Consider the following 16745-nt stretch of genomic DNA (forward strand, 5'->3'; position numbering starts at 1 on the left):
GCTTTAATTTAATTTGGCTAGAGATATTGAAAACTGCCAGAGAAGGTTATTTAGATACATAAACAACAGGCAGAAACCTAAAGGAAATATTGGCCCTCTGTTAAAAAGAAGAGGTGAGTTAATAACGAGAAACTAAAAAGGTTGGTGATGAGGCAGAGTTTCTCAACATTTCTTTACCTCTGTCTTTGCCTGTACTGCTGCTCTCCAGCTTGGGAGGAATTGGATAAAATACTGCAGTTGGCATGTATTTAAGTGGAGTCCTGATGGCAGTGTAGGCTGCACATGCCAGCAATAGCAGGGGCACCCTTAGGCAAGCTATGGAAATTCAGAGCACTGCATGAGCACCAGGATTTGTGCCACAAACATTTAAGTTAGCACTAAAAATTTTTATGCAGCTTCAAGGCAGGGCTTGCAAATTTGATTTCTTGGGGATAATCTATTAATTAAGCAATCAAGCTCATGAGAGCAGAGTTGATGCAGGAGTACAGACACTGCCAGACCTGCCCAGCAGGGACCACTGCCACAGGCTTGTGCAGTAGGCTGTGTGGTGCTGGGGAACAAGGAGAACTGGGGCCATGCTTTTTCCCTCTGCTTAAGCTCTGCCCCTGACAGACCAGCTCAGCCTTATGAAGTGTATTTCACTTCATTATTTTGCTTTCTTCCCCACTTTTGCAGTTCAGTTTCCTTAGTTACCTGTGCTCCAATCTTTCTCCCTCCCAGCCTTCTAGCTTTTCTGCCCAATTGGCATTGCCCCCCTCAACCCTTTTTTCCCACTGTTGTTTCTCCAACCTTGCCTTTTCCACTATGTATTTCCACCCTGGTGTTTCATTTTCTCCTGCTCTGCTCTCTGTCAGTGTTCACCTTCTCTGTTCCAACCTGAGTAAACTCATGCTAGCTCCTTGCTCTGACTGCCCAAAATTCTCAGCCAAATTAGGTCGAGGGACCCCTTAATGAAATTCCTTGAATATCAGTTTTTGTGTAATAGTCTGCTACTCATTGTATCTGGTTCTTTTATGCTTCCAAGCTTAATTTTATGCTTTTTGAAATGAGCCAGAACAGAAGTGAAATGAAGATGCTGTAGGGAAGGCTGTGGGGGAACATCAAGAGACCCAGTGCTGCTGTAGCTTGGCATATCTGGGAGTCTCATTTGCTGTCTGGAAATTTTTTGCCTTTATTCCTGTTTGTCATTAATGCATCTGAATAATAATACTTAATGCAAAGGAGTGGTTTTTGCTGTGCAAGAGCTCCCTGTAACAGTAAGAAAAGGGGGACTCCCTGTAAAAAAGTGAATAACTGCCACACTGTGGTGAGAAAGTTGATGTTGAAGACCTGTAGGTTACTTTATACAGGTCCTGACTCCACTTAGCAGAGAAACACCCATGCTGCAGCTAAGGAGGGACCCTTCAGGATGAGTTTCCCTGGAAAAACTCCCTAGGTTTTGCAGACAGCTCCTGTACCCAAAGTTTCTGGATGGAAATTCTGGATTTTATTCTGGATGTAAATCATTAACAGGCAGGGAAGGATGTTGGTCTCCAAGCGAATTTCCCAAAACTAAGTTGCTTGAAGTAAGTCACAATCAGATGATGATGATTTTGTCATCTCATTTAGAGCCAGCATCTGCTGTGGCCTCCCAGCTCTCATGGGTCACTGGAAAAAGTCTCTGACACATGCCTGGGGGCAAGACGGGATTTTCTGTGCAAGAGCTGGGGAACAATTGCTGCTCTCAGCACTTCCCAGCAATGAGTAAGTGCTCCTGGAAATGAAGAGGTGTCAGGAAACTCTGCCCTTCTCTGACCTCCCTGTGTGCCTTCTCCCTTAGTCACCAGCTGGGGCTGTTGGGGGCACTTTAAAAGTCAAAGAATGTTTAAGGTAAGATGCTGTGATACACATGGTCTAACATCCAGCAGAGGAGGATGTCTCCATGCCCTGTTTCCACCCTGCACACCCTCCCTGTAAGCCCTGTATGCTTTACCCTGCCTCTGTGCTGTCCTGCCTGCCCTAACCAGTGTTCCCTACAAAAGGGGCTTTGTGGAGGTGTGCTGGAGGAAGGTAGGGAAGTTTTAGCTTCCTGTTTGCAGAGCCAGGAGTAGGTTTTTAACAGAAATTATGCTATACCTTTGCTAGTGCTTACTTAGTGCTGCCTGGCTGTGGGCCACTTAAAACGGAAAGCCAGATCCCAGAAAAGAGCAAAGCATTGCTATCATCACTGGAAAAACGAATCTGTGTCCCTTCTCCATGCAGTTCAAACCCAGTTTGGTTTTCAGAGCCAGAGAAACCTCCCCCAAGGTGGGAGCTGGAGGTGTTTGTTGGGCTGTGGACTTGTGTTTCTCCACACAGGCATGTGAAGGGAAATTGCAGGGCATCTGTGTCATCCAGAGGGGTTTTGTGGTGGGGGAGAAAATTTAATTCTTCCAGCATTGGCTGCACCATCCACTTCCACAGAGGGCAAATCAAAGGGCTGATGCCCCAGGGACTGAGGTCTGTGGCCAGGCACTATCCTGGGCCATGCTGTCTGGGCAGGCTGCTGTGGCACACCTGATAGGAAGGGAAGGTGCTAGTGGGTTTGACACAGCAAGCTCTGCACCACACTTAATCCCTGAAAGTCCTGCTTGTTTATAAAGGCATGAATAGTCTGATAGTTCATAGTTAACTAGAAAATGAGATTTAGTTAATAAGGTATGCATTAGGACACCAGTGAGATTAAATCACTTGACTTTTAATGACAGCAATAAAATACTTTGGCCCTGTGGTACAAAAGCCTCAGTAGCAGTGGGTGTCAGCCTTGGTTTCTCCCTATGGTTTCCCTCTATGTGCTGTCAGGGACAAAGTAACCAGTACACAGCCTGGATCAGGCTTCAGGGCACTGCAGAGGGGACAGGAAGGGGACCCCTTCCTAAGGCTGCTGGGCTCAGGAGGAAGAGCTGTGCAGGGCTTTGGCATGGACTTGCTGTGTCAGATTGTTTTCAAAACAGCTGTTCTGCTTCTCAGGGTTTGCAGAAGAATTCCAATGGCCATGAGGAACACAGAAAGGTTTTTCAGGGCTCAGAGATATAAGAAATGTAAGGACACAGGTAAAAAGCTAATATTTTCAAGAGCAGATAAAGCCCTAAGGCTGTAAACAAGTCAGTGTGGGAGAGCTGACTGTGTACAGGTGACAGTCTGGAACAGCTACTGTGATGTGCTCTCCAGGAGATGAAAATCAACTGGCAAAAAAAGAGGTATTTAGCTTGTTTGCTTTCTCTTTGATCCTCCACTTCTGCTAAGCAATCCCTTGGTGTGACTTGTATCAGAAGGGCAATGGTGATGTTGCTTCTTGCTCTTTCTGTACTCTAGGATTTGCATTTCCAGAGCCTGATGCAAGAGCCACTGATGTGTCAGCGTGCCAGGCACAAAGAGGAGGTTTTGTCAAGCTATGTGGCATGACTTGCTCTGTTTGCCTCCCCTTCTTGCAGAAACCATACAGGAATTAGTTTCGAGTTTCTAGTAAAATGCTGATATAATTCCATTCAGTTTGTATAGAACATTTACTGTTAACCACTTATGTTCTTCCGACACTGTTGGATATTCCATGTTTGTGTGCCTGAGAAGTACTTTTACTTGGGCTTGTCCTGTCTTGCAAGGGAAGGCTGTCACTAAAGGCAAAACTTACACTGGAGAGATGTTGTCCAGTGACTAGTGTGGAGTTTCACCCCCTCTTTTTTACAAGTAGAGCACTGCTCAGGCTGGATCCTGCTCTCATTCCAGTGAGCAACAGAGAGCTTTAATACGCTTTGCTGCAGGGACTGACACACCTTGCTGATATGACAGACGAAACATGATTCATAAATCATCAGTCTAGCACTGGAATGCTGCTGGAAAATTCTAATTTAAAAGTTTTACATGGTACTGAAACAAAGCAGTCTGTCACAACTCTCAAATTGCTCAGAATTCATGTGCATTTCCTTGTGCTTGAAACAAGAAGTGGAAATTCAGACCTCAGCTCCTTCTGAGAGTCAGGCAGATTCTCCAAAGCCTGCAGATGTTTGTTCTGAGAGATGGGCACCTGCAAGCAGCTACAAGCCAACAGAGTCTGTGGATGGAGGTGCATGAGGCAGAACCCTTGCACACAGTGCACACAATGCTTTGTTTAAACCATCTCCTCTCAGCGATTGGCTTGACAAATTTTCTGTGCCTTTTCCTGCTTGTTTTTCCTTAAGAAGTCTTTCTCTACCCCCTGACAAGAACTTTGTGTGATTGTGAGCCTGTGGCAGTCCCAGTGACCACTGTCAGTGTCAGATGAATGCTAAAATCAAGCTGTGCCTGGTACCCTCACCCTCTTTTGCACCTGCTTGCCTGCATTATCCTCTTCACCGGACAAGGACCACCCAGACCATCAAGGTCCTGGGTTTTAATGGCTGAATCCTCTCACAGGTTTCACAAACAGAGCCAGAAGACTAGTCTGGTTGTAAAAGCTCACTGGAAGGGTCAGGAGTCTGGGAAATCCTTGCTGAGCTATAGCTGTGAATGTTATATTCAGAACATTATGTTCATTATGTTCTGTGTATGTGACAGAGCAAGTCATCAGACTGAATGGGCCAAAACATCATGAAATACTGAGGACAGTTTTTGGAGTCCTGGATTTTAGCAGGAATTTGATTCAAGAAGGTCTTCGGGGTTTGTGAAGTGGCCTTTGTGCAATTACATGGGAATCAAAATATTTAGTCATCTTTCCAACTCTCCTTCCTAACACCTTCCCTGCAGGATGGGAGTACCTTCTGATAGATAATCAGCTATATTCTGATATCTAGAAAATGAATTTTAGAAGTATATGCTGTGTGTATATACCACTTGTGCTTAGTCACATGTGTTCCTAAAGCCTAACAGAATCACAGAATGGTTTGGGGGGAAAGGGACTTTAAAGACCATCTTGTTCCAACCCCCTGCCAGGAGCAGGGATACCTTTCACAGTCTGGTCTAGAACAATTAGATGAGGATTTCAAAGTTTCTCTGATCAAGTGAGACACGCTCTGGTGTCTCACTACCCTTACTGTAGACAATTTTTTCCTACTATCTAATCTAAACCTGCCCTCTGTCAGTTTAAACCCATTTCCCTCTTGTTCTTTATGTCCTCTTGTAAAACCTCCTTCTCCAGCTCTCTTGCAGCCCCCTTTCGGTACTCAAAGGTGCTATAAGGTTTCTTTGGAGTCCAGTCTTCTCCATCCTGAGCAACCCCATCTCTCTCAGCCTGTCTTCACAGCAGAGATGCTCCAGTACTCTGATTATTTTTGTGACCTCCTCTGGATCCCTCCAAAAGTTCCATGTCCATCTCATGTTGGGGATCCCAGGGCTGGATGGAACACTTCAATCTTGCTGACTCTGCACTCAATGTTATTGTCTGTGTGTGCCACAAAAGTGTTAAACAGTGCCTGTCCAAAATGACCCCTGAGGGACACCACTCGTGACTGGTATCCGGGTGGACAATGAGCTGTTGATTGTAACTTTGCATGCTGCCATCCAGTCACTTCTTTATCCACTGAGTGGTCTAATCATCAAAACCACACCCCTCCAGTTTAGAAACAAGGATGTTGTGCAGGACAACGTCAAATGCTTTGAACAAATCCAGGTAGATGATTTCAGTCACTCTTCCTTTATCCATCAACACTGTAATCCTCTTGTGGAACATCACCAAATCTGTCAGGCATGATTTCCCCTTAGTGAAGCCATATTTGCTGTCACTAATCACCCTCCTTATTTTCCATGTGCTTTAGCATAGTTTCCAGGAGGATGTGCTCCAGGATCTTTCCAGGCACTGAGGTGGGACTGACTGGTCTGCAGTTCCTCAGGGAGCAAATTTGTTGCCTGCTTTTCCCCAGTGATTTATTTAGCCAGGCCACTTGTGCTGCAGTGTCTTTTCTTATGGATGAAGGACAGAGTATTCACTTGTATATTCCAGCAGTGAATGAAGAAGATAAGAGAGAAAGCAGCTGATGGTTTTTTTTTTTTTAGCTACGCTGGCTCAAAAAAGATTTATAGCAATGACTGTGTAAAGCCCACATCCAAACAAATTCAGTAAGCAAATGACTACTTCTACTAGTGAGTTTCTGTGCTGATGGAATGTAATTTTTCACTTATGTTTAATGATTCACCTGGCATGGAGAGCAGGGAATAGTAAACCATTTGTTATTTCAGTCCTCTGTTTCCGTCTTGGATTATACGTTGTGCGTGTGGGACACGTTGCAGGGAATTGCCCATCTGGTTCTAGTGACCTCCAGGCAGGAGGTGGCTCACCACTGCTTCCCTAGGCTGCAGCCATCCAGCCCCACTGTGCCACACTGCACTGCTCTCAGCAGCTCCTGGGGCTCAGCCGTGTACAGGTTTAGGTGCTCTGCCTCCTGAAGGGCAAGTGCAAACACCCTGTGAAATGTGAAGACCATGCCGTGTTTAGTCAGGTTCTTAGCAAATGCTTTTGCAGAGGGAAGTCTGGCTCATTTCTTTGACTTTAAAAGGAAATTCCATGCCCTTGTTTGAGCGCTGTGCGAGAAAGTATATAGCATCATAGAACAGTTTGGATTAGAAGGCACCTTGAAGGCCATCTATTTTCAATCCTCCTGCCATGGGCAGGGACACATTCCACTAGATCAGGATGCTCAGAGCCCCATCCAACCTGGCCTTAAACACTTGCAAGGAATGGGGCTTCCACAGTTTCTCTGGTCAACCTATGCCAGTGCTTCACCACCCTTACAGTAAAGAATTTCTTCCTAATAGCCAATTTAAATCTGCCCTCTGTCAGTTTAAAGCCATTCCCCCTTGTCCTATACCCTTGTAGAGTTAGTCTCCAGATTTCTTGTGTGCTCCCTTCAGGTACTGAAAGGCAGCAGGTTTGTCAGAACTGAGGCATTTTTATGTAAGATTTAACACAACTTGAAATCAGACCAGGGTTTGCCATGTCACACAGGATCAAACAGCATGTGCATATTCTGGCATATGCTCAGTCTTCAGAAAACTGCATTTATAGATTGGAGGAAACAAATTTCTTTGGGTGAGCTGACCATCATTATAGGTTATGGCAGCCGTTCCCAGACCACTGGCTTAAACAGGAAGGGAGAGAGACATCTGCCCCGTCTTCAGTTTGACAAACCAAACTTGTTGCAGTATTTTGCTGCACAAAACCATAACCCAAAATAACCCCATTCTCATGTGTCGGATTATATTTGCAATTATACTTTGCGACAGGAAGAAAACTATGTTAATTACATTTTGCAGAAGGAACATTCCTCTTGTGCTTTCCTAGAGCGCCTGTAGGGAGATTACTATGTTGAAATAAAAACCCAAACAAATAAACCAACAGCTGTTTTCATTGGAGAGCACAGTTTCCACCTTGCTGCTTATTAGAGTAGGGCCTATGCCATTGATGAGATTTTTCTGGAGAGTAAGAGCTGAAAAATCTGCACAAGAATTGCTCCTGCTGGGTACAGGCCCTGCATGATGACAAGGTGTTCTCAGGAAGTTGGGAAAAGCTTTTGCAGAAGAAAGAGCAATGAGAGTACATTGTATTGCATTGAGAAAGGTGTGGAGAAATGATGTAATTTCTAAGTATTTTTTTAATACCCATGTGTTTCTAATCCATTTTGCATCAGTGGTTCAGGTACTTTGGCATCTTTTTCCCTAGAAGTCACAGATAGTTTTGCCATACAATGAAACAGACTTCTCGGGCAGTAAAATCTGAAACTGGAGCAAGGTGAGAGGCCAGTGCTCTGGGGAGGCTTTCCCAGCTGTGAGCATAAAGGTGCTGGCTAAACCTCACCAGCATTGCCATCAGGCTTATCTCTGTTAAAATCAGAATATAACTTGTGAATACCAGGAGCTGGAATAGAACTGGTAATTGTGAGCCAGGCTGCTGTGTTTATATGTGGCTGAATTGTGTAAATGACCTGAATAATCTAATCTCCTCTCTGGCCACAAAAAAAAAGGGGGAAATCCAAAGGCCTGTGCATAATTTAATTCTTAGAGTTACAGCTGGGTGGTATAGCTGTACTCTTATCAATGTGACTGTATGGAGAGTAGCTTTAACAACAGAACAACCCCAGTGCAGGAGGAATAACTACATTTGGGCAAATGCAAGCTGATTAGCTCAGTAGTATGTGAAGTTTGTCCTTCAGTGTGATGTGTGCAGGGGATCAGAGTAAAAGATGGCCTATTTAAGATTTTAAAATCCACAGAACTTCATCATCTGGTTTGTATCATCTGTACACTGTGGTAATTGACTTTTCTAGTCTGTCTGTGTTACCAGTTCAGGCTTGGGAGAGTTGTTGGCTTTCCAGGAAAGATCTCCTGGGTACTGACCTGGACACCTGGATAGCTCCTGCAGCTGCTCAAACATGGAACAAGGGAGACCATAGGCTTGCCTTTGCCCCTTTTAATTGCTAAGCAGGGAAGAAGCAGACAGGCTAATTTTTCAGTAGGCCTTATCTTTGTGAAAGGGGAGCAGCCCTGCTGTCTAAGGCTTCAGTTTGAAGCATCTGTTTAGCCCATGTATTTTCAATTAGAAAGAGCCTCTCTCTTTCCCTGCCTCCAGTGTGTAGTTTATGAATATGCAAACAGAGCTGCTCTTCACTGGAATCTATAGAGAAGACTTCCTTCTGGAGAAAGATATTTAATAGCTACACCCAATGAACAAAATTACTTGGCTGGGTTTATTTTCTTGTTCGTTTTCTATTTTGCCTCAGTGTTTTTCCTTGATATCCATGGTGATAAAGGTGGGAAATCAATGTGTTAAGAGAAATTCTAGTACAATTGGAGTTCAGAGTGAGCTTTTAGTATCCCTTAGGCATCTATGCCTCACCTCATGGAGATGATAAAGAAAATGAGAAAATTATTTTTACATCAAGATTTAGAGTGGCCTACATTTAAAAAATATATATTTAACAGTCTACCAAATAACAGGACCTGATAACTATTTGATCTCTAACAGAAAACTTGTGCCCATACAGCAGCTTTGCAACACAGAGCAGTGATTAATGTTATTTTTGCTGAAAATTATCAAAGTCATGTGCTATAACATCAGTATGGGAAGGGCAGGTATGGCAAACATGAAGCTAAATGAAAGGCTACTTAAAAAAAAAAATCTTGCTATGGTAATTCTCATTTATTATTATTTAGATGCTATGTTTTTTAATTATTGTTGGAAAATCTACATTATTCCTACTGTCTTAAGACCCCAAGCAAGCCACTGAGGGTGCCTTGCAACGTACCTGTGAAGAGCAGTGTTACACCCCAGCAATGACACTGCTGGCACTGTCCAAAAGAGAGTAATGGATAATATTCCCTGGACAACCCATCTTCTATTGTCCTCGCTCTGAGTCTTGGTCCTGCCTTTCCTTTTGTAAAAATCTACGTCCAATGGGACTGTCACACTGCTCTCTCTCTCAGGAGAGCAGCTACTTAAAAAATAGGTGGGATGAATGAATCTGCTGACCTGAAAGACTGGGAGGTGTACATACAAATTCCCAGTGTATCAGCCTGGCTTCTTTGTCTGGAAGAGATGAAAAGAGACCTCCATGACCATGAACATTTGTTGAAATTAAGCCTTCCTCTTTCTGTCTTTACTTAAGCCTGAATCAGAAGACTAGGAATAATCTCACTGGAAGTTTCTGTGATCCATCACTATCCTTTGCTGTTGATTTTTCAGCGGGGGGGTTTAGAGAGCCTGGATAATGTAGCTGTGTAATATGCCCTTGCCTGCACTCTTAGGGTAGAGCAGAGCTAGGATGTGTCAGGGATGTGGCAAACTCCTGTGGGATGTGACTGCATTGGTGCCAGTGAAGTTACAGGTACCAGAGTTCCCATAGTGCTCCCTTCAGGGATTGGCTGCATTAAAAATGCTTTTCAGCTCTGCAGAGGGCACAGATTTATCTGCTGACCACCTGGACCCTGAGATCTGTGTTCTCCAGCCTGGCCCAGCCCACGTGTCACTGCCCTGTTGCTGCCCTGCTGTCTGAGGTGAGACCAACACAGCTGCAGGCAGCAGTCAAGCTTCCTCTTTTGCCTAATCAATTGCTGAGATGAGATCTAGTCTGTGTTTCAACAGCAGTTATTTTGGGTGCAGCAGATCAAGTTTCTCCATACAGAACGGATGTTGCTTCCCAAAATTGCCTGTCATCCACTGTGTTCACATTTTCCATGGGTGAGAAGAAGTCATTTGACTTCTTAGTGATAAACAAGATTCAGTGAGGAAAATAGCAGTGCTGGCTTTTTATTTGTTGACTGGTAATGTTCTTCCTAATGCAAAGAGCTCTGATGCTGCATATCCTCCTCAAGAGTAAGTTGCCCTGTCAGCTGCCCCCTCTTATTGTTTGATTCAGATCCTGCTGCTTAACTCAGTTTCTTAGGCTTCTCTTTCCTCTAGTTAATGTATAGCTGCAGTTTGCATCCTGCTTTGCATCCATATGCCAAGCACAGTTTGCCATTTATTCTGCCAAATTTATAGCTACACACTCAACCAACAATCTGTCTAGGTAGCCAGTATGAGTTATGTGCAAAATGTTATTTCCTAAATCTGGATGTGATTACCTCTCAACTGCGTATTTCCAAAATAGCAGACTCCCTTCCAAAGACAGCTGGTAAGCAAGGAGGGAGAGCAGGGATTTGCCAAATGTGTTTGTGCTTCTGTGCTTAATAAAAAGAAACCTTTTCCCCAGACACTTGTATCTGAACTATTCAGTCTCAGACACTTGTATCTGAACTATTCAGTCTATCAATTTATCCTATTTTCTTGAAAAACTATACGTTTAAGAAAACATCCCCTTTGATTTGCTGATAGTAATACCTGTCAGGTATGAGTTATTACTTCACATTTCATTAAAAACCCTTTCAAGTTTAAAAAAATTTAGTATGCAGAACATGAGGAGAAATTGCTGGGTCTGAGTGATATTCTCTGTTGGCACTTTTGTTGCTTGTTGTACAAGAGGTGGAGGCACCAATACTAATTAAAAGAAGTGTACTGATGCTACACTGATTCTTAAGATTTTCTAAAGCCTTCTGAGTTTACATTCTGTTAGAAAACTTTCCCACACATTTTCTATAAACAACATATTGTTTTGCATTCCTTCGTAGGGGTAGAGGAAGTTAATGTACTAGTAGTTTGTCCAATGTCTTTGGAGAGGTGGCCCATTCACTCTCCAATCCACTGTCACCTTTAGAAAAGTATAAAAGTTGGAGTCAGAAAATAAACCTTCTTCTTTTTTACCTTACCATAGCAGTGGCTCGTGTTGTGCTTTCTCATGTCCTATAGCAACATACTGACATGCAGGAGATGTTCTGGCTTTCCAGGACAGAGCCAAACTGACTCATTGCTGCAGTGGAGAAGATGGTTCCTGCAGAACTCCTGCCTGCATAGGCTTTGTGGGAAAACAGCCTTATCACCTCCAGGCTTGAACAAGCTGCGGGGAATCTCCATGATTCAGTCAAGATGGGAGAGGCCCTGACCCCAGCCTGCTGATTTTTGGTTCCCCCACAAAATCAAATCAGCTTTTTGGCCAAACAACTTCCTCCCCGAGCCCAGTCCCCAACTCTTTAATTTCCCTTCACCAGGCCCACAGATGGGTTTTTCCTCCCACTCCACCACAGGGTCCCCACACCCTGGGGCACAGTGCCTGGGACATGTTTGCTTTCACACTGACTCAGTTCTGCACCCGTCCCACCTCAGACCACAGTGGCCCTGGGCTGAGAGTTAAGAAAACTGCTCCCAGCAGAAGCTGACGCCAGGTTTCTGACGGGTTTCTGATACGTAGCAAAGCCTATGTCTGAGGTCAGGTTTGTTGGCAGGCTCACAACGTGCAAACAGCACATGCTTCCCCTGCTCCAGACCTTCTGCAGAAAAGATGCCTTGTGTACAGATAACCACAGATATGCAGAGTGGAATCCTGGGTTGTGCAATGGCTGGCACCTCTCCAAATTATCTGTTTTGCACTGGCCTCTTGCAGGAGGCACTCAGAAAGTGTGTCTTGTGAAAGGTTGGTCCCTGGGATTGCTAGCAAACCTTTTTGGACTCAGCTCCTCGTGCTGTGATCCTTGTGCGGCTGTGTATGGAAACATGGCATGAGCTCAAGGTGGTAAATGTGGAATGCAAAATCAAGGCTGCTATGTGATAAAAATTCCCGGGATGCAGTCGGGACTCTGTCACGCTCATCTCAGTGCATAACTGAGGCAGCATATGGAAGAGCTGGCCCATCATCTCTCTGCCTACCTCTCTCTGTCCAGCTGTGCTGAGATCCACTCTGTTTCTTGCAGCAAGGGGTTCTCTGTGTTTGAGCAGCAGAGCTTCATGCAGATCAGTCGGAGCGGTGCGGTGTGCAGAATCCTTCCTCTTGTGCCCTGCCAGAACTCCCCGCACTTGGGAGAGCAGGCATCTTGTGACTTTCCAAGTTTCACAATGCAGAGTGAGAGGATGCTGTTCTTTCCATATCCATTCTGCATATTTATATTTTCCCATTAGGGTCCTGTCTCAGTAGGAGGAGAAAATTCTGCAGTAGGATCAGATCTGAGCAGAGGGGAGAAAGGGAAAAAACTTGTCACAAATTTTTTCCAAAATTTCTCAATAGGATCAGAAACAGGCAACTGAGCTGGGGGGAGAGAGGGAAACAACTTGTCACTAAGTTTTTCCAATACTTGTCTGAGAAGCAATCTTCTGTAAAGCTGTTTCCTACTATCAAATTCCCCTCAGCACTCAAACTGTGAGCCCTGAGCTGGCAATCTGATGACTGCTGTTTTATGAGCATGTGTGGGATTTAAGCACACACATATCACAGCTCATATGCTTTCCTTCATCCTGGAGTGTTATATCTGCAGCAGTGTTCAGGCTTCAGATTGAGCTCAGCTCCCACTGAGATGAGAAAGTCTCATCCTCCTGTTCCCAAAAAATTGCTTTTTGAGGGTTACATACATTAAGAAATTGTACAGTTACACCAGAAAACATAGTGTACACCATAAATTATTTCACTGGTCATTCTTGTTACTACGAGTACTTCAGACTACTATTGTGTTTGTTACTTTCCAGTTGAAACAAATGCATTTCTTCTCTTGTCAATTCAGAGCTGAAACACAGCCACAAACCCAGCACTGAAAAGCTGGTGTTTAGCTCTTCACACTGATAACTCTGATGACCTGATAATAATGAAATGTTTCTGGGCTGGTTTAGTTCCTGCTGCTACATGATCTTTAGTATTAAAACAGATGAATTTCAATGGGGGGAAAAAAATCTGGAATATTTTTCTAATTGGTTGTAAAAGTTGAGGGAGGGGACATCAGTGGGGCTCCATTCTAGCAAGTTCTAGACAGCTGGACTTTATTTGTGCTGTTGCAGGAACATCCACTTGCCTCTCTGAAAGCTGGGATCTGACTGAGGCTGGCCAACCTCCAGGATTTGTGAAACACAGCTGCATGGCAGTTTCTCAAATATTAATTGTTTTCTTCACTTTCCAAAGCTGTTCCTAAAAAGCCATTTGAAAATGGGAACAGATAGTGACTAGTCCCAGAAGCCAGAGACAAATGAGTGGGCTCTCTTTGAGTAGAGGGAGATAAGGACAGATGTGTCAGACACTGGCACTTTCTAGGATGCTGTCAGCCTATGGTAGGGCTGTTTCCCAGAAAGTCTGTCCCAATTTATCACCTCCTCTAGCTCTAGGTCAGTGTTGAGCCTCATTCTGCAACTCCTCAAGGAACTGGTAGGGCTGATTCTGGGAAAGTGACTTCTTTAATTGCTCCAAGTGGTACAAAGGAAAAGATATACAGCTGTACTGCAAAGCATGTGTTATCATGGTGCCCTGTTCACACACGTAAGGAGCAAACCTCTGTTGTAATTTCTTTAACAGATCTGACACCCATATCTCTTCTGCATACCAAATATTCTCCTGAGGCCAGACACAAACACTGTTGTTGTCTGTGTTGTCTATTTAAGAGGCAGAAGGCTTTGTTTTAATTCTACCCACTGCTGTATGTAAGCTTTTCCTCACTTTTGAAGGTTTAATTAGGAAAATGTAATGGCTTTGGGAGGTATATTGGTTGATACACCGAGTTTCCAAAGGGAATTTTATGATAGCAATATAAGAAAGTTTTGCTTTTCATCTGTCTTTACAGAAACTTTTCTTTACTAAGTCTGCTTTTCATGGAGATATTCTAGTTGCAAAACAATATTTAATAGCATTCTTAATGCTGCCAAAGAAAATAGCCTCTCTCTTCGAGCCTTAGTCTTTGCCATCTAGTCTTTGTTTATATTCTCCTCCAGATTTGTTTTTTGGTGAACAAAATTCAACAAAAGCCAGCTGCCCTGAAAGCTGCCTGATCACTACAGGTCACTGCAGGGAGGCTGGGATTTTCCAAGCCTGCCAGAGGTATTTCTGGGCATCACACTGGTGTCCTAGCTCAGGATCTTAAGTAGGTGTTGGAGGTTGCACAGGGAGGCACTGATACAGCTTCTTGACAACACAAAATGACAGCCTAACCACGTTACCAACATAGCCCAGGATGGAAGGAATTGTGGTCAAAAGCTTTGTTCGACAGGACAGACAAGTAGAAAATAGTCAACTACATGCAACAGATTACAGTCAGAATCATGCTCTGCACAGACCCTGACAGCTCTTGAAAGGCAGAATCATATACCCTCCCACCTGTACAAATTCAAGCAGGCTGCTTCTGCTGTGCCACTAGCAGACAAGTGTTCTCTCCACAACTAAGGATTTTAATGTGGGAAGTGAAGATGATGAAAGTTCCCCACTTTCTGCCCTGCTTGTTCCTTGTCTTTGAGACAAAAAGAAACATAAATCCTACCAAGGAAAAGGATTTCTCAGCTAGATGAAATAATTTACAGGAGGAATAACCACATAGTGATAGGCATGAGACGTGCTAAATTTGCTACAGCTCTGTAGGAGCTAATCTTGAATTAAATGAAGACAGTAATAGCCATTTCTTCTCATCCTGCTTCTGGATTGCTGCAAAACATCCCTGTTGTTCCTTAGTTCTTACTAAATCTACCATATAGTGGATTGTACAGTATGTTTGGCAACATACTCAAAAACATTGTCATTTCCCAGTGCACTGGAAACCAGTTGTTTGCCAGAAATAGCTCCCTGAGGGTCACACAGAGACTCTGCTGGGAGACAAGAGTTCCAGGTTCTTGCAAAACATTTGCCTTGAGGTGGCACAGTAATAATTGACCTGTACAGGAATGTCTGTAACAAACTGCAGGAAGACTGTGTTTCTCATGGCTCCATCAGCACGACTGATAACTGCTGCTGAATTTGGTGAAACAGGTGTTTACATAATGTGCATTTTCCTGATGGTCTGATACACAGTAATATGTCATTATGCAGATTGCAAGTATTGGTTTTGGCCAGACAGCAGCTCTAGAGGATCTTTGAGCATAATGTTGTTTTTCAGTTCTGTGTCTCTTGATGAATGGCTTGTAGGGAAAGTAGGTTTTTCAGGCTTAAAATTTAATCCAGGGTGTGGACAGGAGAGCAGCACACCCAGTCCCACATCCAGTGGTGTGAGCCGCTGGCTTCACTCTGTCTCTGCTTTTGCTCTGTCAGATGGAAGTAGTTTTTTGCTGATGGTCAGGACTGGTGTTTGGCTACCTTAGGGCCTGGCTTGGGGTTCCCTGGAGTCAACAGCAGTGGCCTTTTGAAGCCACCCTAGTAACTAAGTAAGTGTCAGCTACCACCTGATGCTCAAACCAACACTTCCGAAGAGCACCCGCTTCCAGCTGGAGTCCTGAATCTGCACTCAAGGCCTTCAGCAAACTGGTTTTCAGCAGCACTGAGCTATAGATACAATGGGAGATGGTAAATCTGTCTAAATCTGCATAAGATCTTGATACTGAAATCCTAGTTGCTGGAGGCTTTTTTGGTTGAAAAGTCTTTCCTGAGTTAGGATATGACAATGGTCATATAGCTTCAAAAATAGAAGCTAGCATGGTCCTCGCTCAGGTGGATCCTTACAGTCAGAACTAGTAATGATATACTATTACTGTTTTTATCCACTTCTCCCACTGGGATATTAGAGCACTCTCTTAAATACACTAAGTTGAACTTCCAGCTGTTGCTGATCTCAGCTAAAAAATATAATCAGCTAAGTCTGTGTGACAAAGCGTGGGAATGTTACTCCTGATGTCTCTAAACATGCCCCAGAAGTGTCAGTAAGCACAGGATAACTGGTAACAGGAGCTGCTACAGACAGCTCTCTCTTGTCTGCTTGGCTAAGGATACACCAGTGGGGTGTCACAAATGAGAAGCAGGATAACGACCTTGAAACAGTTATAAACATTCTGCCTTCTAAGAGGGCTGTTTGGAATGTTTTCCTGTGTTTGAATGACTCCTCATTGTCCTTTTAAAGAAGCACCACACAGAAAAGTGTCTGAGAGTCCTCCAGCACATCCCAGCTGATGCAGAATCAGTCCAAAGCTATGGACATCCAAGGGAGGCCACAACAGATCTGTCACCCATCAGCAGGACTGATGCACTGCTCCATAGTAGACATGAACTTTCATTCCATTATATCCTTTGTTTCCCAAAACGCCACTCATGGTACTCCTCATGCTGGAGCTATAGCTGTGTGCTTTTTTTCCCTTTTATTTTATTTTATTTTTTTATTTTTATTTTTAATTGAAAAATATCTGGCATAGTCCCTGAAAAGAGTTCTGAAATGGATTTGGCGCATGAGACAGCTTGACCAGATTGACCAAACCACCAGAGAAAAGAACCAGAAGGAATACA

The sequence above is a fragment of the Lonchura striata genome, chromosome 4 (assembly GCF_050655825.1).
Source record: "Lonchura striata isolate lonStrDom1 chromosome 4, ASM5065582v1, whole genome shotgun sequence".
Lineage (NCBI taxonomy): Eukaryota > Metazoa > Chordata > Aves > Passeriformes > Estrildidae > Lonchura > Lonchura striata.